Source organism: Sminthopsis crassicaudata, chromosome 1, assembly GCF_048593235.1.
Source record: "Sminthopsis crassicaudata isolate SCR6 chromosome 1, ASM4859323v1, whole genome shotgun sequence".
In the NCBI taxonomy this organism is placed as follows: Eukaryota; Metazoa; Chordata; class Mammalia; order Dasyuromorphia; family Dasyuridae; genus Sminthopsis; species Sminthopsis crassicaudata.
Genome location: NC_133617.1, coordinates 130,773,982 through 130,799,464, shown reverse-complemented (window position 1 = coordinate 130,799,464; position 25,483 = coordinate 130,773,982). Strand labels below are relative to the sequence as shown.

General features: G+C 34.4%; 1 pseudogene; it reads right to left on the bottom strand.

The window, feature by feature from the left end:
• Nucleotides 1–403: 403 nt before the first annotated feature.
• On the bottom strand, nt 404–1,379 carry LOC141552931 (non-selective voltage-gated ion channel VDAC2-like; annotated as a pseudogene).
• Between the last annotated feature and the right edge of the window lie 24,104 nt (nt 1,380–25,483).

Below are 25,483 nucleotides of genomic sequence, written 5' to 3'. Positions count from 1 at the left end.
GCATTAAACAGCAAAGATAGATTTTCTTGTTTCTTTTTTATACATATTTGTTTTATTCATAATTTGTATTGTTTTGGGATACCAAAAGTATTTCTAATGATGGTGAAGTAACAAAATTTTTGTACCTCATCTCAAAACAGCCATGGATCCATCTCATCCAATGGTAATATCAAATTTGTTAAAAGGAACATAAAAACAAACAAGCACACAATTGCACAGTTTTCATAAAGGTCTATTTCATTATTGGTGGGTAGCGCCATTTAACAGTTAAATACATTTAAATAATGTATAGGTGACTGTACTACTGCAGCATTGGTAACTAGATAGATAACCAATTTAACTATAAACCAACAACTAACTGTCTAAATATTGCTTAGATCATCCCTCTTAGAAGAAAAGAAAAAAAAAAAAGCCTGCTAGTCACATTGGAAATATATTTTAATGCCAAATCTTCTGCTAGCTATCCCTTCCCCACAGGTTTCTTTGATTGTACTAAGCCTCCAAGTCCAAGGCAAGCCCACGTTTGTGACCTCCAGCATTGACGCTCTTCCCATGCATCAGGGCAGACAGCATAAGCTTCACCCCAGGCCTCAGGGTCTGAGTATAACCTACACCAATTAAATTAGAATTGTTGACTTTTGCAGAAATAGAAGCAGTTTCATCCAATTGGTATTTGGCTACAATTCCAAAACAAGTTCAGTTGGTGCCTGATGTCCAAGCTAAGTTTACAGAAGTATCAAGATCTTCATATACTTTCTGATAAATTGAACCTCCAAATTCTGTTCCATCATTGACATTAGTGTGCAGTTGCAAGTCTCCAGTCCTATAACCCACTGCAAAATTATTCCTTGTTAACCTTGACTTGGCACTATCAAAGGTCATCTGGTAGCCAGCAAGCCAGCCTTCATAACCAAAAACGGCTGACCCAGCAAAATCAAAATCAATGTCACAGCCAAGGTTTATACATTCCCGTTTGTAAGCAGACTTTATTTTACCACTTTTCTTTCCTGTGTTTGGTGAGAAGGTAGTATCAAACAAATGTCAGCTTCAAACCTTGGCAAATCTGGTCTTCAATTGTGATTTTGGTTCCCAAAGTGTTATCAGTGTTCCATTTTTCTGTGAAAGTCAGACCATACTCACACCATTTATATTTGGTCTCCAAAATCCCAGAAACTTTACCAGTGTCTGTATTAGAGGCACCTGAAGATGTGAATTCCATTCCACTGCAAGACTTTGTTTTCACATCCAGTTTCACCAAACCAAAACCAAATCCTTTGTTGAAAATATCTCTGGCAGCTTTGCCAAGGTCAGCATATGATAGAGGAACACGCATTGTCGGATGCTCACATTCTATCACATAAGACATGGCGAGGCCAGGGAAAAGGGTGACCTGTGGGAAAGGATGCCATAAGTGCAGTCAGCATGACCCTGGACAAGCGGGGTGGGGGCGATTTTCTTGTTTCTTAAAATGAGTTTCTACCTCAAGACTTCCATTGGTTTCTTTTTCCTTTGAACAAGAGTGTAGTGACAAATTCTATTTGTATATGGATTGAACAAGATGGCCTCTTCTTACTCTCAAATTCTGTGATTCTGTTACTGAAATCCCATAATTTGCCTTCCAATCAAAACCCTTGATTATCTTTATTAATTTTTTTCTCATATTAATGAAATCATCTTCACAAATATAAGATGGGAGTGGAGTATGTCTAGATAGCAATTTGTATGAGAAAGCTCTTAAGGTTTTGGTAGATGGTGAACCCAAGAAAAAAGGAGCATAGCATTGAATACAGTGAGATGGTCTCTAAGAGAAGAAAATCTGTATATTTAACACAGTAGTTGCATGACTCTGGGCATGTGGCTTAACTTTTCAGTGTGCACCAGACAATTCTCTAAGCCTATAAAAAGCAGAACATGTGCTATTTTGCCTTAGTAGAGAAAAATCTTCTCTGGTACTTCCTAATGCAAGTGAAATCACATCATTTTTCTTTTTTTTTTAAACTCAGTATATCTTAAGAGTAATAGGGCATCCAGAAGAAACTAAAGAAATTCTGGACTGAATAAAGATGGGGATAGCTCATAGGACAAAGGATATGAGTATAACCCAACTCACACAAAATCTGGAATATTGTATTCAGTCCTGAGACTTCCAGATTGTTCTTCAGTTATTCAGTCATGCACAATTTTTTGTTACCTTATGAACCATGGCATGCTATGCTCTTCTATCCTTTCTTATCTCCCAAAGTCTGTCCAAATTCATTTTAGTTGCTTCTCTGACACCATCTATCCATCTCATCTTCTATTGTCCCTTTCTCTTTTGTCTTCAATCTTTCCAATAGTGGGGTTTATTCCAGTGATTTCTGTCTTCTCAATATATGGTCAAAGTATTTAGTCTTCCCTTGCAATATTTGAGGTTTCAGTGAATAGTTGAATTATTTTCTTTCAGTATCAACTGATTTGATCTTCTTGCTCTTCCAGGAACTCTCAAAAGTCTTCTCCAGAACTGCAATTCAAAAGTATCAATTTTGTGGCACTCAACTTTCCTTATAGTCCAACTCCTATAGTTATACATTGTTACTGGAAAGATCACAGGTTTGCCTATACAGACCTTTTCTGGCAAGGTGATGTTTCTGTTTTTAGATGCTATCCAGATTTGCCATAGCTTTCCTTCTTCTAAGGAGCAAGCATTTTTAAATTTCACAACTGCAGATGTCACCTATAGGATCTTTGAGTCTACAAATATAAAATCAGACACTGCTTCTATTTCTTCTCCAAGTTAGAAATATTAATAATCTAGGAAGTGTTCGTAGGAGAGCAACTAAGAGAATTTATATTATTCTAAGACAGACTGGCAGAATTAAGAGAAAACTCAAACTGTTATCTTTCTTTAATATTTGAAAGGATCAACTAGAAAATGGATTAGATTTGTTCATTCTGGCCTCAAGGATAAAAACTAGAAGTAGCAAATAGAAGGGGCAAAGAGGCAAATTTGCATTTGATGTAAGGAACAATAACTCAACAATTAGAGCTATGCTAAAGTGAAATGAGCATTAGTAAGTAATAAGTTCTCCATTTTCAGGCAAAAGTGGATGACAACTTATCTAGTATGTCATTCTAGGAATTTTTTCTGGTATGAGTTGACTCAGTCAAAAAATATTTATTAAGCACTTACTATATGCCAAATACTGTGCTAAATACTGAGCTTGCAAAAAGAAGCAAAAGATAGTTCCTGTCATACAATCTCTTGAGAACTTATAATATAATGGGAGAGGCAATATACAAACAAGTTATATATTAAATAAATAAAAAGCAAATTAAAAGAGAGACTTCCTGTATAAAATAAGTTTCACTTAGGACACAAGAGAAATGAGAGAAGCCAATAGGCAGAGATGAGGAGAGAATATTTTAGATATAAGGGTCAGCCAAAGAAAATTCCCAGAGCTAAGTGATAGCTATTTTGTTTATTGAACAGAAAATGGACCAGTGTCATTGGATCAAAAGTACATGGTGGGGAATGAGATGTAAAAAAAGACTGGAAAGGTAGGAGAGGGCTAAGTTATGAAGGAGTTTGAATGCCAGAGTATTTTATATTTGCTCCTGAAGGCAAAAGGAAACCACTGGAGTTTAACTGAGTGGATATTAGGGGACAACTGATATGGCTAAACTTGTGTTTTAAGAAAATCACTTTGGATGATGAATGGAGGAGAGATTAGATTCCAGAGAAAATTGAGGCACCGCTAGCAAGACCACCATTGCAATAGTCCAGGCATGAAGGCAATTAGGGAGTACACCAGAGTGATGGTAATGTTAGAGGAGAGAAGGAGACATATTCTAGAGAGGTTGCATAAGCTTTGGCAATAGATTGAATGTGGAAAATGGGAGATGTAATAAGTTAAGGATGACACATAGGTTATGAGCCTGAAGGACTGAAGAATAGTGTTACAGTAAAAGGGAAAGTAGAAGGGAGGAAAGGGCTTTAAAAAGGAATATGATCAGTTCTGTTTTGGATATGGTGAGTTTAAGATGTCTACCAGACATGCAGTTCAAGATGTATGAAAGGCTTCTGGATCTGATAGATGGTTGGTCAATTGAGAGATTGGAGTAGAATAAGTAGAACTGAGAATATTCAGTATAGAGATGACAATTAAAACCTAGGTCACACAAGAGATAATCAGGTGAGGTAATAAAGAGAAGAAAGAGAAGAGGGCTCAGGGTAGAGCCTTGTGTGATATCTGTGATAAATTGGTATGATTCGAATGACAATCCAACAAAGGAGACAGAGAAGGAACAATATGATAAGTTGGAGGAGAACCAGGAAAGAATGACGTCTCTGTTCAGTTCTCTTTCCCCAAGGAATAGTTAGTGGTAAAGGTGTGAATCTGCATATGTTTTCCCAGATGATTTGAGGGAAAAGTTTGAATCTCAAGATATTCCTGATCATTTTGTGTTTTTGTTTCCTTGTCTGAGCACAGATTAAGACTACAGATCTGATAGTGGACTTCTTCAGCTCAGGAGATATTAATAATTGGGATAGTGAGAGACTGTCTTCAGAAACATGTGGTGGAAGCAGATTTGTCAAAAGTCCATTAATTCTAGGGTTAGATTTTTTAGACTATAGAAAAAAAAGATAATTCATGTGCAACTAACTGTTCCATCTTTCTGTCAAAGAGCAAAGCCATTCAAAGAGGAAAAAGGATAATCTATATATATATTTTTAATAGTGTTCTAGTTGGAAAAGAAAGCTGGTCTATTACTGTAGGTTTCATGGGAAAGAGATTATTTTTCTTTAGTAGTCTTTAAAGTATGTTTATTTTCTAGGGGAAATCTGAACTAAACAGTGATATGAGTGCTGAAAAGACTGTATGACCCTGTGTGAAAAAAGGATTTCACTAGAAGCCAGGATGCTGACCTAATAGCAAACAAGTTCAGTTCCATTCTAGAGGGGTGGTGAAGCCAATACTTTTTAATGGGTTATTGTAACTCCTTTTTCACCTCTAACATTTTCGTAAGGGTAAAATAAGAGCTATTACCCCTTATACATTTGCTGCTTTGTATACTTATATAGGAACAGAAGTTTTTACTGACTTTTGTCAAAAGTTAGAACTAGCCACGTTATGTGTATACTTGAAAACTTTCTTAGAGTAATTCCAAGTAAAGTCAATGATACACACAGAGAGAAATGGCCCTTTTAGATATCATCTCTAGAAGTGAACCTGTTTTCTTATTAGCTCAATGCTGGGGTTATAGTAGTTATACTGACTCTCCAGAATAACAGAATTACCAAAACATTCTTATCCAGTCAAATAATGATCATTTACATTTATAAACTTTTAATTGTATGGCATACTATCATGTCTACCCCTAGTAGCAACCCTGCTTCCTGACTGATACCCACAGACATCACTAAGGGAAGCAATCACTTCACCTTTCTTGCCACCACTTCTTAACTCCGGAAGCCATCTTCTCAGACCATAGCCCCTCTGATGAGTCCTTCAGTGTAATTGTGGATGATTGTACTACTGAGAATAACAAAGTTATTTGCAGCTGGTCATCCCAGAACATTGTTATTACTTTGTATATAGTATATTTCACTTCATTTGTGGAGGATTTTCCGGATTGTTGTTATTGTTGTTGTTTTTTCCTGAGAGCATCCTGTTCCTCATTTTGCAGATAACAAGAATATTCCATCAAAGAAACTTGATTCAAAAAATTTTTATAATTACTATTGCTAATTGTATTCCTCCCTACCCCCCACATTCTCTCTCTCCTTTTACCTTGTCCTTCCTCAAAAGTATTTTGCTACTGACCACTCCCTCCCCCAATATATTCTCTCTTTTTTCCTCCCTCCTTTTCCATATCTCAATCCCCTCCTATTTTCCCGCAGAGTAAGACAGAATTTTATACCCCTATTGAGTATGTATGTTATTTCCTATGGTCAATTCTGATGAGAGTAAGCTTCACTCACTTACCCTCTCCATCTCCTTCTTCTTCACTAAAAAAAGTTTTTTCTTGCCTCTTTTTTTATGGCAGATAATTTGCACCATTCCACTTCTCTCTTTCCCTTTTCCCCAGTTCATTGCTCTCTCACCTCTTATTTGCATCATAAAAAAAAGATATTATCCCTTCATATTCAACTCACACCTATGCCTTCTGTGTATATATACTCCTATCTGCCATAATAATGAGTGTTCTAATGATTTACAAGTATCATTCTCCCATGTAGGAATGTAAATAGATAAACCCTATTAAGTCACTTATGATATCATTTTCCTGATTACTTCCTTATGCTTTTCTAGAGTCCTGTATTTGAAAATCAAATTTTCCATTCAGCTCCAGTCTTTTCATCATTTTTGCTGGGTAGGTGATTTTTGATTACAATCCTAGCTCTGTTGCTCCAGAATAACATATTTTAGCCCTCCAATCCTTTAATATAGAAGCTGCTAAATTTTGTGTTATTCTGATTGTTACTCCACTCTATTTGAATTTCTTTCTGGATGCCTGCAATATTTTCTCCTAGGCCTGGGAGTGCCATAATTTGTCTACAATATTCCTGGGAGTTTTTATTTTGGGATCTTTTCCAGGAGGTGATTAGTGGAATCTTTTAATTTCTATTTTACCTTCTGGTTCTAGAATATCAGGACAGTTTTCCTTGATAATTTTTTAAGGATGATGTCCAGTCTCTTTTTTTGATCCTGACTTTCAGGTAGACCAATATGATTTTTGTTTTTTTTTGTTGTTTTTTGTTTTTTTAGAAATTACAGCTTTATAAGAAATATTGGTTGCAAAGATTTTTCCCCAGCTTCGTACTTCTCCTTTAATCTTGTTTCTATTGGTTTTGTTTGTGTAAAACCTTTTTAACTTAATATAATCAAAGTTCTCCATTTTGTCTTTCATAATGTTCTCTAGTTCTTCTCTCTCTTTGGTCATAAGTTCCTCCCTTCTCCAAAGATCTGAAAGGCAAATTAGGTAAATTGTTCTCCTAATTTGTTTATGCTATCATCCTTTATGCCCAAATCAAGTATCCATTTTTGACCTTATTTTGGTGTGGCATGTGAGATGTAGGTCTATGCTGAGTTTCTGACATTATTTTCCAGTTTTCTTAACAATTTTTGTGGAATAATGAGTTCTTATTCCAGAAGCTGGAGTTTGGGGATCTATCAAATACTAAATTGCTGTCATGTGTGTCTTATCTATTCCAGTGATCCACCACCACTCTATTTCTTAGCCAATGACAAATGGTTTTGATGACTGCTTTTCTATAATATAGTTTTACATTTGATACTGCTAAGTCACTTTTTGGGTAATTTTTTCATTAATTCTCTTAATATTTTTGAACTTTTCTTCTTCTAGATGAAATGTTATTATTTTTCTAGTACTATAAAATATTTTTTTGGCAGCTTGACTGGTATTGATTGCACTGAAGAAATAGATCAATTTAGGCAGAATTGTCATTTGTATTATATTAGTTCAGCCTACCTATAAGCAATTGATATTTTTCCAGTTGTTTAGATCTGACTTTAGTTGTGTGAGAGGTGTTTTGTAATTATGTTCCTACAGGTCTTGGTTTTGCCTTGGCAGGTAGACCCCCAAGTATTTTATTTCATCTACAGTAATTTAAAATGGAATTTCTCTTTCTATTTCTTGCTGAGGAACTTTGTCAATAATATGTAGGAATGCTGGCAATTAGTGTGGGTTTATTGTATATTCTGCGACTTTGTTAAAATGTATAAAGAACTGTGTCAAATTTATAAGGCTACAAGTCATTCCCCAACTGATAAATGGTCAAAGCATATGAACAGATGATTTTCAGATGATGAAATTAAAGCCATCTATAGTTATATGAAAAAATGCTCCAAATAACTGTTGATAAGAGAAATGCAAATAATTTTAAAATTATATATCCTGAACCTATCTTCCAGATCAGTTAATTGGGTTTGGGAGAGAAAAAAGGTAGATTCTAAGGAAATAGTTAAAAATAATTGGGATAAATGAATGTAATGGAATATTACTGCATCAGAAGAAATTATTTGTGATTTAAGAAAATAGGTAGTATAAAATAATGCAGAGTGAAGTGAGAAGAGGGAATTATAACTTATATAAGACTATCAACATTTGTGAAACAAAATAACTGGGAAAGATTTAAGAACTGAATATTGCAATGATCAGTCACAATCATATAGAGGATGCTGGAATAAAGCAGAGATGGTAGAGTCAGATAAAGAAAAAGACATGCATTTTTCAATATTGTTGTGATATGGAATAATTTTATTTGATTGTATTTGCTTCAAGGGGTTTTCTCTCTTTTGTTTTTAATGGGAAGAGGAATGGAACGGAGGTAATCAGAAATAGTTATACATAAAAAAGAAGTTCCTTGAAGTAGTTTTAAAATGTTTAGAAGGGAGTAGTAGAGAGTTCAGAAGGAATAACTGGCAAGCAGGAAACTTTGGGAAGTAACTTAGAATGCATTTTTTTAATAAAACAATTCATATGAAAAAGAATTTCATAATTCTATGTAAAGGGCTGAAATTTTTAAAAGGTGTGTTTGAATCAGACAGCTGAGCACTTAAGGCTAATTACCTATTGGACAATAACTCTATTAGCATATGTTTGGAATTTCTCTTCTCACAGTTGATGCTAGCTCAATGCTTGGGGTTAAGAGAATTGAAGGTAAAGATTAAAGGGGTGCAGTGAGAGAGGCAAGAGAACATCACTTGGCCTCAGGACAAGGAAGAGAAAAGTGTGGAGATTCGTGGAGATTTTGGAGGCTAGAATCAAGGAAGGATCCTTGGCAAAACTCCTGACAGTTTTGTCCATCTCCTTCACTTCTCCCCCTAAAGACCAAAGACTTTTGCTTATCCTGACTCTGGCTGATTCTAAGGCCTCCAGGGAGGTAGCCCAGACTTTACAATTCCGTATACAATCTTCTTATATTCTGCCATATAAATGAAAGTGAAATCATTTTGTTGGTTAAATTCAGAAGAAAAAAAATTTTAAAAACAAAGAAAACAGAAACAAAATCAGAAATGATAAGCTCTGCTTTCTCTCATTCATTGTCACTTCTGGAACCCTTGACTTTGAATGACAGCAAAGATGAAAACATCTTATAAATTATGATTATTAACAAAATATTAGTTTTTACTATCATTGTTTTGCCTTAACTCTTGATTTCTGTCAATATTTTCTCTTATTTTTACCCAGATATTATTTATAGATATAGATATTTATAGATGTCATCCATATTTCTCTTTCTTCATTCTCAACATTCTGAATTCAAAAGTGACATTTAGAACTTCATGAGGATTCTAAAGAGGAAACAAAAGATTAGATATCAGATTATGAAGAAAGGAAATTACAAAAATTTATTGATTGAAGTGCTTTCATAAAAGTGTTTTTTTTCCCTATAACATAAGTCTTTCATCACCTTTAGGGGACACTTTTCACATGAAGTGGATTGTGCCCAAAATAAGAGGCCTCTGAAAAGTCAGAAATACTTTCTCCTGCTGTCTGAGACAAACTAAGTGCAAATTATTTCCTATTGCTTTATCCTACTACTTGAGCCAGTGGTCTCTTCATATTAAAGAAAAACATATTGTAAAATCCAGACTATGAATCTTGCCTTTTATATTTCTTTTAGAAATATATCACTTACATTATAAGGTGTGTTTGCTCTAACCAGAATTTTTCAGGAACATAATTTTAGATAAATACTAAAGATGATGTTAATAGCTACTCTTGACAGAACAGATAGACTTTGGTGGATTATCAGAACACTGAGGATACAAATAAGAAAAGAAAAGAGAAAGAAAGGGGGGGGAAAGGGAGAGGGAAAGGAAGAGAAAAAGAGAGAGAGAGAAGAGGAATCTATATTCAAATATAATCAATTCCTTCTCTGGATATGATTGGATTTTTCATCTTAAGTCCTTCAGAGTAGGCATGGATCACTGCATTGTTGAGAATAACAAAATCATTTACTGCTAGTATTCCCAGAACATTAGTAATACTTTGTATACAGTACATTTCACTTTGCTTGGTTTTGTGGAGGACTTTCCTGTGGGTTTTTTTTTTTTTCCTGAGAACATCTTGCTCATCATTTCTCATGGAACAATAATATTCCATCACAAATACATACCATACTTTATTGAGCCATTCTCCAATTGATGGGCATCCCTTCAATTTCTAATTTTTTACCCTGAGAAGAGAGTTGCTATAAATATTTTTGTACATATAGGTAATTTCCTTTTTTTTTTAATCTCTTGTGGTACTTATGCCTAGTAGCAGTGTTGTTAGGTCAAAGAATATGCATGAATGTAGTTCTTTGAGCACAGATCATACCTTTTGATCATTTATCAATTAGGACTGTTACAAATTTTGAAATAAGATTAGATTCCTGACAGCTAGTATACTTTAGGTGTTTGCTAGTGAGCAGAAAACTTCATTATGTTGGATTTCTAATGTACCACTGTCCCATTCTTGTATCCCCAGTGCTGTATTCTTACATTGCCAAGCATAATTCCTGATTATATAGTAAATGTTTAATAGATATTTTTAACTAATTATGTAATTCTTGTACATTCCCCCGCGTCCAATCCTCTACAGTCCTATCCAGTTTGCTGGAAGCCTTTTAAAAAAAATTTAACTTAAGTTTTTAATTTATTATTTATGATTTTTTAATATTTCTTTTTTATTGTAGCTTTTTATTTACAAAGCATATGCATGGATAATTTTTCAACATTGACCCTTGCAAAACCTTCTATTCCAAGTTTTCTCCTCCTTCCCCCCAATCCCTCCCCAAATGGTAAGTAGTCCAATACATGTTAAATATATTAAGTATATGTTAAATACAATATATGTATACATATTTATACAGTTATCTTGCTGCACAAGAAAAATCGGATTTGGATGGATTCACATGTGAATTCTACCAAACATTTAAAGAACAATTAGCCCCAATGTTATATAAATTATTTGAAAAAATAGGGGATGAAGGAGTCCTACCAAACTCCTTTTATGACACAGACATGGTACTGATACCTAAACCAGGTAGATCGAAAACTGAGAAAGAAAATTATAGACCAATCTCCTTAATGAATATTGATGCTAAAATCTTAAATAAGATATTAGCAAAAAGACTTCAGAAAATCATCTCCAAGATAATACACTATGATCAAGTAGGATTTATTCCAGGAATGCAGGGCTGGTTTAATATTAGGAAAACTATTAATATAATTGACCATATTAATAATCAAATTAATAAGAACCATATGATCATCTCAATAGATGCAGAAAAAGCATTTGACAAAATCCAACATCCATTCCTACTAAAAACTCTTGAGAGTATAGGAATAAATGGATTATTCCTTAGAATAATCAGGAGTATATATTTAAGACCGTCAGTAAGCATAATATGCAATAGAAATAAACTGCAACCTTTCCCAGTAAGATCAGGAGTGAAACAAGGTTGCCCACTATCACCATTACTATTCAATATAGTACTAGAAACGCTAGCCTCGGCAATAAGAGCCGAGAAAGAGATTCAAGGAATTAGAGTAGGAAATGAGGAAATTAAACTATCACTTTTTGCAGATGACATGATGGTATACTTAGAGAACCCCAAAGACTCTGCTAAAAAGCTACTAGAAATAATTCAAAATTTCAGCAAAGTGGCAGGATACAAAATAAATCCACATAAATCCTCGGCATTTTTATATATCACTAACAAAATGCAACAGCAAGAGATACAAAGAGAAATTCCATTCCAAACAAATGTTGAGAGTATAAAATAGTTGGGAATCCATCTACCAAAGAAAAGTCAGGAATTATATGAGAAAAATTACAAAACACTTGCCACAAAAATAAAATCAGATTTAAATAATTGGAAAGACATTCAGTGCTCTTGGATAGGCCGAGCGAATATAATAAAGATGACAATACTCCCCAAACTAATCTATTTATTTAGTGCTATACCAATCAGACTCCCAAGAAACTATTTCAATGGCCTAGAAAAAATAACAACAAAATTCATATGGAAGAATAAAAGGTCGAGAATTGCAAGGGAACTAATGAAAAAAAAACTCAGAGGAAGGTGGTCTAAGTGTACCTGATCTAAAGCTATATTATATAGCAGCAGTCACCAAAACCATTTGGTATTGGCTAAGAAATAGACCGGTAGATCAGTGGAACAGATTAGATACAAAGGACAAAAAAGGGTACATCTATAGCAATCTAATCTTTGACAAACCCAAAGATTCCAACATTAGGGATAAAAATTCATTATTCGGAAAAAACTGTTGGGAAAACTGGAAATTAGTATGGCAGAAATTAGATATGGATCCACACTTAACACCATATACCAAGATAAGATCAAAATGGATCCATGATTTAGGCATAAAGAGGGAGATAATAAATAGATTAGAGGAACAGAGGATAATCTACCTCTCAGACTTGTGGAGGAGGAAGGAATTTATGACCAGAGGAGAACTAGAGATCATTATTGATCACAAAATAGAAGATTTTGATTACATCAAACTAAAAAGTTTCTGTACAAATAATACTAATGCAAACAAGATTAGAAGGGAAGTAACAAATTGGGAAAATATTTTTAAAAACAAAGGTTCTGACAAAGGTCTCATTTCCAAAATATATAGAGAACTGACCCTAATTTATAAGAAACCGAACCATTCTCCAATTGATAAATGGTCAAAGGATATGAACAGACAATTCTCAGAGGAAGAAATTGAAACTATATCCACTCACATGAAAGAGTGTTCCAAATCACTACTGATCAGAGAAATGCAAATTAAGACCACTCTGAGATACCACTACACACCTGTCAGATTGGCTAAGATGACAGGAACAAATAATGATAAATGTTGGAGGGGATGTGGGGAAATTGGGACACTAATACATTGCTGGTGGAGTTGCGAAAGAATCCAGCCATTCTGGAGAGCAATCTGGAATTATGCCCAAAAAGTTATCAAACTGTGCATACCCTTTGACCCAGCAGCGCTACTACTGGGATTATATCCCAAAGAAATACTAAAGAGTGGAAAGAGTCATATATGTGCCAAAATGTTTGTGGCAGCTCTTTTTGTAGTAGCTAGAAACTGGAAGATGAATGGATGTCCATCAGTTGGAGAATGGTTGGGTAAATTGTGGTATATGAAGGTTATGGAATATTATTGCACTGTAAGAAATGACCAGCAGGAGGAATACAGAGAGGCCTGGAGAGACTTAAATCAACTGATGCTGAGTGAAATGAGCAGAACCAGAAGATCACTGTACACTTCAACAACAATACTGTATGAGGATGTATTCTGATGGAAGTGGAAATCTTCAACATAAAGAAGATCCAACTCACTTCCAGTTGATCAATGATGGACAGAGGTAGCTACACCCAGAGAAGAAACACTGGGAAGTGAATGTAAATTGTTAGCACTAATATCTGTCTGCCCAGGTTGCATGTACCTTCGGATTCTAATGTTTATTGTGCAACAAGAAAATGATATTCACACACATGTATTGTACCTAGACTATATTGTAACACATGTAAAATGTATGGGATTGCCTGTCATCGGGGGGAGGGAATAGAGGGAGGGGGGGTAATTTGGAAAAATGAATACAAAAATAAAAAAAAAATTAAAAAAAAAAAAAAGAAAAATCGGATTTGGAAAGAAGTTGAAAATAATCTGAGAAGGAAAACAAAAAAATGCAAACATACAATAACAGAAAGAGTGGAAATGCTATATTATGGTCCATATTCATTTCCCATAGTTCTTTTGCTGGGTGTAGCTGGTTCTCTTCATTAATGAATAATTGGAACTGATTTGGATCATCTCATAATTGAAGAGAGCCAAGTCCATAAGAATTGGTCATCATATAGTATTGTTGTTAAAGTGTATAATGATCTCCTGGTTCTGCTCATTTCATGTAAGTCTCACTGGAAGCCTTTTTTGCTTTCTTGACATTGTGTGAACTAAAGTAGAATATGCAAACTGTTATCCCTTTTGTTTCTATGTGATTGGGCCATGTACATTTTGGTGGCATCTTTACCTGAATCTCTCCTCACTCTTTTCATATATATTTTGAATAATTAAAAACATTTAAAAAATTATCAACAACTTATTTTTTTCCCTCTGATCCACTGAGGAAGAGTAGGGAAGGCAAACCCTTATAACAAATATATGTAATCAGACCAAACAAATTCCCACATTGATCTACATTGCCTTCAGTTTAAGGGAAAAGGGTACCACTGTCCATCACTGATCCTCTATAATCATGGCTGATCACTGAGTTGATCAGAATTCTTGTCTTTCAAACTTGTTCACTTTTAAAATGTTATAATATAAATGGTCCTCCTGCTTCTGTTAATTGAACTCTGTATCAATTCATGAAATATTCATAAGTTTTTTTTAAAACTATTCCTTTTGTTATTTCATGTAGCAAAATAGTTTTCCATTCAATGCCAAATGTTGTTCACCTATTCGCTGGTTGATGGGCATCTCTTATTTTCCAGTTTCTTACCATTATACGCACATACACACACACACACACACACACACACACAACCCCTTATATAATTTTTTTTTTCACTTTTTAGGAAACCCATATTTGTTTTTCTTTTGAAGACTGCAGGGTTTGTAAAAAAAAAGTTTTTTGGCATATAGTAGATGCTAGAAAAATGTTTACTCTCTTGTCTTTTTCTCTCTATGAATCAAATGGATTATATAGAGCACTGGGGTGCTAGTAATATCTGAAGTTGAGACTCATTGGAGAGACAGGCAAATTGTATGGATCATTTATTTATTTGTTTAAATAAAGACTTCCTTACACTTAGTAGATCTTATCATATTGAATATTTAACATAAGCCTTGGCGGTCCTTTTATTTACATTAGTAAAGACCTAAACATGAGATATACTCAAGTTTTAATGTGCAATGTAAAAGTAATGGGAGAGAGGTAAGGTCTGCTGATCAAAAGGTGGATAAGGAGAAACTAATTGGAGAAAAAAAAGCTACAAACAGGAATAGAGATTCAGTTCTGATGAAACTGCTCTGTGCTGGAAAAATGCCTCAAAGGATTTACATCAACCAAAAAGTGAAGTGATCCCCAGATTTTAAAGTCATAAGAAATAAACAATTCTCCTTTTATGGCAATGTAGCAGCCCTATACAGAAAGCTTAATATCCATGTACCATAACTTATTCAGCCATTCCCTAACTGATGGACATCCACTCAATTTCCAGTTTCTTGTCACTACACACAAGATTGCTACAAACATTTTTGCACATATGGTTCCCTTTCTCTCCTTTATGATGTCTTTTTTTTTTATTATATATAAATATATTTTATAATATTATCCCTTGTATTCATTTTTCCAAATTACCCCCCCTCCCTCTATTCCCTCCCCCCAACGACAGGCAATACCATACATTTTACATGTGTTACAATATAGTCTAGGTACAATACATGTGTGCGAATATCATTTTCTTGTTGCACAATAAACATTAGAATCCGAAGGTACATGCAACCTGGGCAGACAGATATTAGTGCTAACAATTTTCATTCCCCTCCCAGTGTTTCTTCTCTGGGTGCAGCTACCCCTGTCCATCATTGATCAACTGGAAGTGAGTTGGATCTTCTTTATGTTGAAGATTTCCACTTCCATCAGAATACATCCCCATACAGTATTGTTGTTGAAGTGTACAGTGATCTTCTGGTTCTGCTCATTTCACTCAGCATCAGTTGATTTAAGTCTCTCCAGGCCTCTCTATATTCCTCCTGCTGGTCATTTCTTACCGAGCAATAATATTCCATAAACTTCATATACCACAATTTACCCAACCATTCTCCAACTGATGGACAACCATTCATCTTCCAGTTTCTAGCTACAACAAAAAGAGCTGCCACAAACATTTTGGCACATATATGTCTCTTTCCGCTCTTTAGTATTTCTTTGGGATATAATCCCAGTAGTAGCGCTGCTGGGTCAAAGGGTATGCACAGTTTGATAACTTTTTGGGCATAATTCCAAATTGCTCTCCAGAATGGCTGGATTCTTTCACAACTCCACCAGCAATGTATTAGTGTCCCAATTTCCCCACATCCCCTCCAACATTTATCATTATTTGTTCCTGTCATCTTAGCCAATCTGACAGGTGTGTAGTGGTATCTCAGAGTGGTCTTAATTTGCATTTCTCTGATCAGTAGTGATTTGGAACACTCTTTCATGTGAGTGGATATAGTTTCAATTTCTTCCTCTGAGAATTGTCTGTTCATATCCTTTGACCATTTATCAATTAGAGAATGGTTCGGTTTCTTATAAATTATGGTCAGTTCTCTATATATTTTGGAAATGAGACCTTTGTCAGAACCTTTGTTTTTAAAAATATTTTCCCAATTTGTTACTTCCCTTCTAATCTTGTTTGCATTAGTATTATTTGTACAGAAACTTTTTAGTTTGATGTAATCAAAATCTTCTATTTTGTGATCAATAATGATCTCTAGTTCTCCTCTGGTCATAAATTCCTTCCTCCTCCACAAGTCTGAGAGGTAGATTATCCTCTGTTCCTCTAATCTATTTATTATCTCCCTCTTTATGCCTAAATCATGGACCCATTTTGATCTTATCTTGGTATATGGTGTTAAGTGTGGATCCATATCTAATTTCTGCCATACTAATTTCCAGTTTTCCCAACAGTTTTTTTCCGAATAATGAATTTTTATCCCTAATGTTGGAATCTTTGGGTTTGTCAAAGATTAGATTGCTATAGATGTACCCTTTTTTGTCCTTTGTATCTAATCTGTTCCACTGATCTACCGGTCTATTTCTTAGCCAATACCAAATGGTTTTGGTGACTGCTGCTATATAATATAGCTTTAGATCAGGTACACTTAGACCACCTTCTTCTGAGTTTTTTTTCATTAGTTCCCTTGCAATTCTTGACCTTTTATTCTTCCATATGAATTTTGTTGTTATTTTTTCTAGGTCATTAAAATAGTTTCTTGGGAGTCTGATTGGTATAGCACTAAATAAATAGATTAGTTTGGGGAGTATTGTCATCTTTATTATATTCGCTCGGCCTATCCAAGAGCACTGAATGTCTTTCCAATTATTTAAATCTGATTTTATTTTTGTGGCAAGTGTTTTGTAATTTTTCTCATATAATTCCTGACTTTTCTTTGGTAGATGGATTCCCAAATATTTTATACTCTCAACATTTGTTTGGAATGGAATTTCTCTTTGTATCTCTTGCTGTTGCATTTTGTTAGTGATATATAAAAATGCCGAGGATTTATGTGGATTTATTTTGTATCCTGCCACTTTGCTGAAATTTTGAATTATTTCTAGTAGCTTTTTAGCAGAGTCTTTGGGGTTCTCTAAGTATACCATCATGTCATCTGCAAAAAGTGATAGTTTAATTTCCTCATTTCCTACTCTAATTCCTTGAATCTCTTTCTCGGCTCTTATTGCCGAGGCTAGCGTTTCTAGTACTATATTGAATAGTAATGGTGATAGTGGGCAACCTTGTTTCACTCCTGATCTTACTGGGAAAGGTTGCAGTTTATTTCTATTGCATATTATGCTTACTGACGGTCTTAAATATATACTCCTGATTATTCTAAGGAATAATCCATATATTCCTATACTCTCAAGAGTTTTTAGTAGGAATGGATGTTGGATTTTGTCAAATGCTTTTTCTGCATCTATTGAGATGATCATATGGTTCTTATTAATTTGATTATTAATATGGTCAATTATATTAATAGTTTTCCTAATATTAAACCAGCCCTGCATTCCTGGAATAAATCCTACTTGATCATAGTGTATTATCTTGGAGATGATTTTCTGAAGTCTTTTTGCTAATATCTTATTTAAGATTTTAGCATCAATATTCATTAAGGAGATTGGTCTATAATTTTCTTTCTCAGTTTTCGATCTACCAGGTTTAGGTATCAGTACCATGTCTGTGTCATAAAAGGAGTTTGGTAGGACTCCTTCATCCCCTATTTTTTCAAATAATTTATATAACATTGGGGCTAATTGTTCTTTAAATGTTTGGTAGAATTCACATGTGAATCCATCTGGCCCTGGGGATTTTTCCCTGGGGAGTTGATTAATAGCTTGTTCTATTTCTTTTTCTGAAATGGGACTATTTAAGCAATTTATCTCCTCCTCTGTTAATCTAGGGAGCCTATATTTTTGGAGAAAGTCATCCATTTCACTTAAGTTATCAAATTTATTGGCATAAAGTTGGGCAAAGTAACTCCTTATTATTTCTCTAATTTCCTCTTCATTGGTGGAAAGATCCCTTTATGATGTCTTTATGATATTCAGAAACACTGCTGTATCAAAGGGTATGCACAGTTTGATAGCCCTTTGATAGCAATTTTAGAATGGTTGGATTAGTCTCTGAAATTTTCTAATAGCACATATGAGTGACTAATTTTAGAGTTCAGATATGGCAGCTTCACTGTCCTTGATGGATAAAAGAGTTACATCAATCTTTCTGTATCTCTACAATTTTTTATCTCTTTATTCTTGTTCCATATTCATCCTTAATGCTGTGCTCAAGCTTTCTGTGAGCCTGTTTCTCTTGACAATAGTTTTACTTTATAAGACAATACTAGTCATAATCTTTATAGAATTTACATAAAACTTTATATTCTAAACTAGTATTGCTTATTTCTCTTGGTTGGCAATAAAGAAGCAATTTCTAGTCTTTTGTTGGTAGGTCATTTCAAGTGATTGAATTTTCTTAGTTAAAAAAATTAGCAATTGTTTCAGTTCTAGTCCTTTATGAATTTAAAATGTTTGCTTTTTTCACTTTATTTTAAAAATACTTTAAATAACTAGTGATTAGAGAAATACAAATTAGACAACTTTTAAGTACTACCTCATACCTATAATATTAGCTGATGAGGTTGTGAACTAGTCCAACTAGTCTGAATTTAGAATTATGCCCAAAGGGTTAGAAAATTGTGTGTACTCAACAACACCATTATTAGGTGTGTATCCCAAAGAGATCAAAGAAAGGGGAAAGGACCCGTTTGTACAAAAATATTTATAATAGCTCTTTTTATGGTGACAAGAAATTGAAATTAAAAGGATGCCCATTAATTGTGGAATGGCTGAATGAGTTGTATTATATGATTGTGATGGAATACTATTAGAATATAAAAATGACAAAAAGGATGGTTCAGAAAGAACTGGGAAGACTTATGGGAACTGATGCAGAGTGAAGTAAACCAAAAAAAAATCTATGCAGTAATAGTAAGAATGATCAACTTTTAAATATTTTTCTATTCTTCTCATAATAATCCAAGACAATTCCAAAGAATCCAGGATGAAAAATACTTCACCTTCAGAGAGAAAATTAAGAAACTCTGAATGAACATTAAAGAATGCTTTTTAATAATTTGCTTTTCATTTTGTTCATATTTTATTTTTTTTAATGTGGCTAACATGGAAATATGTTTGTTGTGATTTTATATGTAAAATCAAAATGAAAATGCTTTACTTCTCAAGGAAAAGCATGGGAAGGAGAAAGAGAATATGGAATTCAAAATTTAAAATAATGATTATTTTTAAAATGTCTTTATGTGTAATTAAGAAATTTTTAATGGGGGGGTGGAGCCAAGATGGCAGAGAAGATACACGCGAATTTGTAAGCTCCCTTCTTCCCTCATTAGCAATTAGTTAAGTCAGCCTCAAAAATAATGCTGGACTGATAAAAACCACAAGGATTAGAAGCACAACTTACCAGCTGGAGAGAATCTGGAATTTTAAAGTCGGTTCCAAGGGGAGGAAAAAAAAAAACAGCACAGACAAGGGTAGGTGCTAGCACACTGTGTCGATCGGGCTGGGGAGAACTCTGGGATCAGAGAAGCCTGTGAGCTGAGATAGAGGAATCTGACACAGGCTGTAAGCTCTTCTCTGCTTATAAAACAGCAGTTCAGACAAGATACTTTAAAATATAAAGTCAAATCCTAAATCCACCCCAATCTGGAAGTGACCTAATAGATCTCCTCACAGCCGTGTAGACTGTGCAGACGCCTTCTGCTGCCCGGGGTTATTCCTTAGGGTAGTTGAGAGCCTGAACAGCTGGCTTTTCACGTCAGCTACTGATATCCACGGCCCCATGGGAGGCATTGGCTGGGGTTTGTGATGCTTTCACTGTTCAGCCTTAAACCTCAGGGAAGTCACTAGGCCACACGGCAGGGTCCTTCACTGGGCACTCCTCACAGTGCAGCCATGCTAAACACCTCTGAGGCATTTCTGGGGAGGGGGCAGGGGAACTCTCTCCCAGAGCTCTCTCTTACCTCAGGCACAGGGTTGTTGCATTGTACCCACCACCCCCTGCCCCCCAGTCTGGGAGGAAGCTGGAAAATAAATAAATAAACTTCTTACCCCAAGAGCAAACCCCAAAAGATTTTTAACAATGAGTAAGAAGCTGAAAAGAATGATTGACACCTTCTACACAGAGCAAGAGCAGGTATCCAACCCCGAAGAAGCTAACAGCAGAGAGTCTGCAGATAATGCTCTAAAGGGGAATGATACCTGTCCACCATCACATAACTCTCTCCTAGAAGAGACTATTAAAAAGTTAAGAGGGTTTGAAGAAAAATGGGGAAAGGAAAGAGAAGCTATGATAGAGAATAACAACGTCCTGAAATTTGAGTTGGAAAAAATAAAGAATTCACAGGAGATTCAGGGAAACAAAATTTGTGAATTTTGAAAAGGTTAAAAAATCACAGGAAAGTAGGATTTCTGAATTGGAAAAGATAAAAAATTCTCAAGAAAGTAGGATTTCTGAATTGGAAAAGATAAAAAAGTCTCAAGAAAGTAGGATTTTTGAATTGGAAAAAGAAAATAACTCACTAAAAAAATTAGTGAAATGAAAAAAATTCAACAGAGCAAAATAACTCATTTAAAAACTCAATTGGGCATATACAAAAAGAAGAAAAAAATATGAATGAAGAAAATAACTCATTAAAAATCAGGACGGAACAAATAGAAATGAATGATTCATTGAGAAATCAAGAATCAGTCAAACAAAACAAAACAAAAAAAATGAAAAGCTGGAGAATAAAATCAAATACTTACTGGGAAAATCTATAGACCTGGAAAATAATTCTAGGAGAGATAATCTGAGGATCATTGGACTTTCCAAAAACTATGATCAAAAAAAGAGCCTAGATTCTATTTTACAGGAAATCATCAAAGAGAACTGTCCAGAGATAATAGAAACAGAAGGGAAAATAGATGTTGAAAGAATTCATTGAACACCTTCTGAAAAAGACCCTAAAAAAAAGAACTCCATGGAACATTGTGGCTAAGCTGCAGAACTATCATACTAAGGGAAAAATATTGCAAGCAGGGAGGAAAAAACAATTCAAATATCAAGGGGCCACAATAAGGGTCACGCAAGATCTGGCTGCCTCCATATTAAAGGATCGAAGGGCCTGGAACCTGATATTACGAAAGGCAAAAGGAGGATTGCAACCAAGAATAAACTACCCAGCTAAGTTTAGCATTTTCTTCCATGGAAGAAGATGGTCATTTGATGAAACAGAGGAATTCCATTTGTTTCTAAGAAAAAAAACCAGACTTAAACAAAAAAATTTGATCTACATGCACAAGACTAAAGAGAAGCAGAAAAAGGTAAAAATAACTCTTGAGAACTGTATCTCTGTTGTGGATATACAGAAAGTCCACATGGATAATTTGATTTTACGGATATAATATAAAAAAAAAGGGAAGTAGTAAAGGGAAGGGGATAGTATCAGAAAAATGGGAAGGAGAGATAAAAAGAGGGGAAACTACATCCCAGGAAGAGGCACAGAAAATCTACCACATCTGAGGGAATTTAGAGAGGGGGAGAAACATTGTGTAAATCTTACTCTCATCAGAGTCGGCTCAAAGAGTAAATAATTGACATATTTGTTTTTCAGAGAATCCTCTCTCACCTCATTAAAAGGGGGGAGAGGAAAAGGGAAAAGGAAAAGGGGAATAAGGGAAGGGCACAAGAAAGGGGAAGGGCCTAAAAAGGAGGGGGGAGGGATATTAAAAAGGGAGGGCTGTGTGTCACAAGTGGGGTCTATAAATTAAATACTGGGGAAGGGATTGAAGGGGGTGAAGGGGGAAAAACATAATCAGGGGATAATATGATGGCAGGAAATATAGAATTAGTAATTTTAACTGTAAATGTGAATGGGATGAACTCTCCCATTAAACGGAAGCAGATAGCAGACTGGATCAAAAGTCAGAACTCTACAATATATTGTTTACAGGAAACACACTTAAAGCAGGGAGATATATACAGAATAAAGGTAAAAGGTTGGAGCAAAATCTATTATGCTTCAGGTAAAGCCAAAAAACAGGGGTAGCCATCCTTATCTCAGATCAAGCAAAAGCAGAAGTTGATCTAAATAAAAGAGATAAGGAAGGAAACTATATCCTGCTAAAAGGTAGCATAAATAATGAAGCCATATCTATACTAAACATATATGCACCAAGTGGTATAGCATCTAACTTTCTAAAGGAAAAGTTAAGAGAGTTGCAAGAAGAAATAGACAGAAAAACTATAATAGTGGGAGATCTCAACCTTGGACTCTCAGAATTAGACAAATCAAACCACAAAATAAATAAGAAAGAAAATAAAAAGGTAAATAGAACATTAGAAAAACTAGGTATGATAGACCTTTGGAGAAAACTGAATGGTGATAGAAAGGAGTATACTTTCTTCTTAGCAGTTCATGGAACCTGTACAAAAATTGACCATATATTAAGACATAAAGATCTCAAAATTAAATGCAAGAAGGAAGAAATAGTAAATGCCTTCTTCTCAGATCACAATGCAATAAAAACTACATTCAATAGGAAGTTAGGGCTAAATAGACCAAAAAGTAATTGGAAACTGAATAATATCATCTTAAAGAATGACTGGGTGAAAGAGCAAATTATAGAAACAATTAATAATTTCACCCAAGATAATGACAATGATGAGACATCATACCAAAATTTGTGGGATGCAGCTAAAGCGGTAATAAGGGGAAATTTTATATCTTTAGAGGTTTACTTGAATAAAATAGAAAAAGAGAAGAACAATGAATTGGGCCTGCAACTTAAAAAGCTAGAAAAAGACCAAATTAAAAACCCCCAACCAAAAATCAAACTGGAAACACTAAAATTAAAAGGAGAAATCAATAATATTAAAAGTAAAAAAAAAACTATTGAATTAATAAATAAAACCAAGAGTTGGTTTAGATAAACCTTTGGTAAATATGATAAGATAGATAAACCTTTGGTAAATCTGATCAGAAAAAGGAAAGAGGAAAATCAAATTGTTAGTCTTACAAATGAAAAGGGGGATCTTTCTACCAATGAAGAGGAAATTAGAGAAATAATGAGTTACTTTGCCCAACTTTATGACAATAAATTTGATAACTTAAGTGAAATGGATGACTACCTCCAAAAATATAGGCTTCCTAGATTAACAGAGGAAGAAGTAAAAAGCTTAAATAGTCCCATTTCAGAAAAAGAAATAGAACAAGCTATTAATCAACTCCCCGGGAAAAAATCCCCAGGACCAGATGGATTTACATGTGAATTCTACCAAACATTTAAAGAATAACTAGCCCCAATGTTATATAAACTATTTGAAAAAAATAGGGGATGAAGGAGTCCTGTCAAACTCCTTTTATGACACAGACATGGTACTGATACTTAAATCAGGTAGATTGAAAACTGAGAAAAAAAACTATAGACCAATTTCCTTAATGAATATTGATGCTAAAATCTTAAATAAGTTATTAGCAAAAAGACTTCAGAAAATCATCCCCAGGATATCCCCTACTATGATCAAGTGGGATTTATACCAGGAATGCAGGGCTGGTTTAATATTAGGAAAACTATTAGTATAATTGACCATATTAATAATCAAATTAATAAAAAATCATATGATCATCTCAACAGATGCAGAAAAAGCATTTGATAAAATCCAACATCCATTCCTACTAAAAACTCTTGAGAGTATAGGAATAAATGGACTATTCCTTAAAATAATAACGAGCATATATTTAAAACCTTCAGTAAACATCATATGTAATGGCGATAAACTAGAACCTTTCCCTGTAAGATCAGGAATGAAACAAGGTTGCCCACTATCACAAAATAGAAGATTTTGATTACATCAAACTAAAAAGTTTCTGTACAAACAATACTAATGCAAACAAGATTAGAAGGGAAATAACAAATTGGGAAAATATTTTTACGGTTAAAGGTTCTGATAAAGGTCTCATTTCCAAAATATATAGAGAATTGATCCTAATTTATAAGAAATCAAACCATTCTCCAATTGATAAATGGTCAAAGGATATGAACAGACAATTCTCAGATAATGAAATTGAAATTATATCCACTCATATGAAAGTGTTCCAAATCACTACTGATCAGAGAAATGCAAATTAAGACAACTCTGAGATACCACTACACACCTGTCAGATTGGCTAAGATGATAGGAACAAATAATGATGAATGTTGGAGGGGATGCGGGAAAACTGGGACACTGATACATTGTTGGTGAAGTTGTGAAAGAATCCAACCATTCTGGAGAGCAATTTGGAACTATGCCCAAAAAGTTATCAAACTGTGCATACCCTTTGATCCAGCAGGGCTACTACTGGGCTTATATCCCAAAGAAATACTAACGAGGGGAAAGGGACCTGTGTGTGCCAAAATGTTTGTAGCAGCTCTTTTCATAGTGGCTAGAAACTTGAAAATGAATGGATGTCCATCAATTGGATGATGGTTGGGTAAATTATGGTTATGGAATATTATTGCTCTGTAAGAAATGACCAGCAGGATGAATTCAGAAAGGCTTGAAGAGACTTGCATGAACTGATGCTGAGTGAAATGAGCAGAACCAGAAGATGATTATTCACTTCAAAACAATACTGTATGAGGACATATTCTGATGGAAGTGAATATCTTCAACATAAAGAAGATCCAACTCACTTCCAGCTGATCAATGATGGACAGAAACAACTACACCCAGAGAAGGAACACTGGGAATTAAATGTAAATTATTAGCACTACTGTCTATCTACCTAGGTTACTTATACCTTTGGAATCTAATACTTAACATGCAACAAGAAAATTGGATTTACACACATATATTGTATCTAGGTTATACTGTAACACATGTAAAATGTATGGGATGGACTGTCATCTAGGGGAGGGAGTAGAAGGAGGGAGAGGAAAATTTGGAAAAATGAATACAAGGGATAATGTTATAAAAAAATTACTCATGTATATATACTGTCAAAAATTTATACTTATGAAATTAATAAAAAAAGAAAAAAAAGACAAATTTTTAATGAAATAAAAAAGAAAAAATTATACAATGCATCAATGAAAAATAGTGACTGTTACAAAAAGTCACATTAAGTTTTGTATAATAGGAACATAATATTTAGGAAGAGTATCA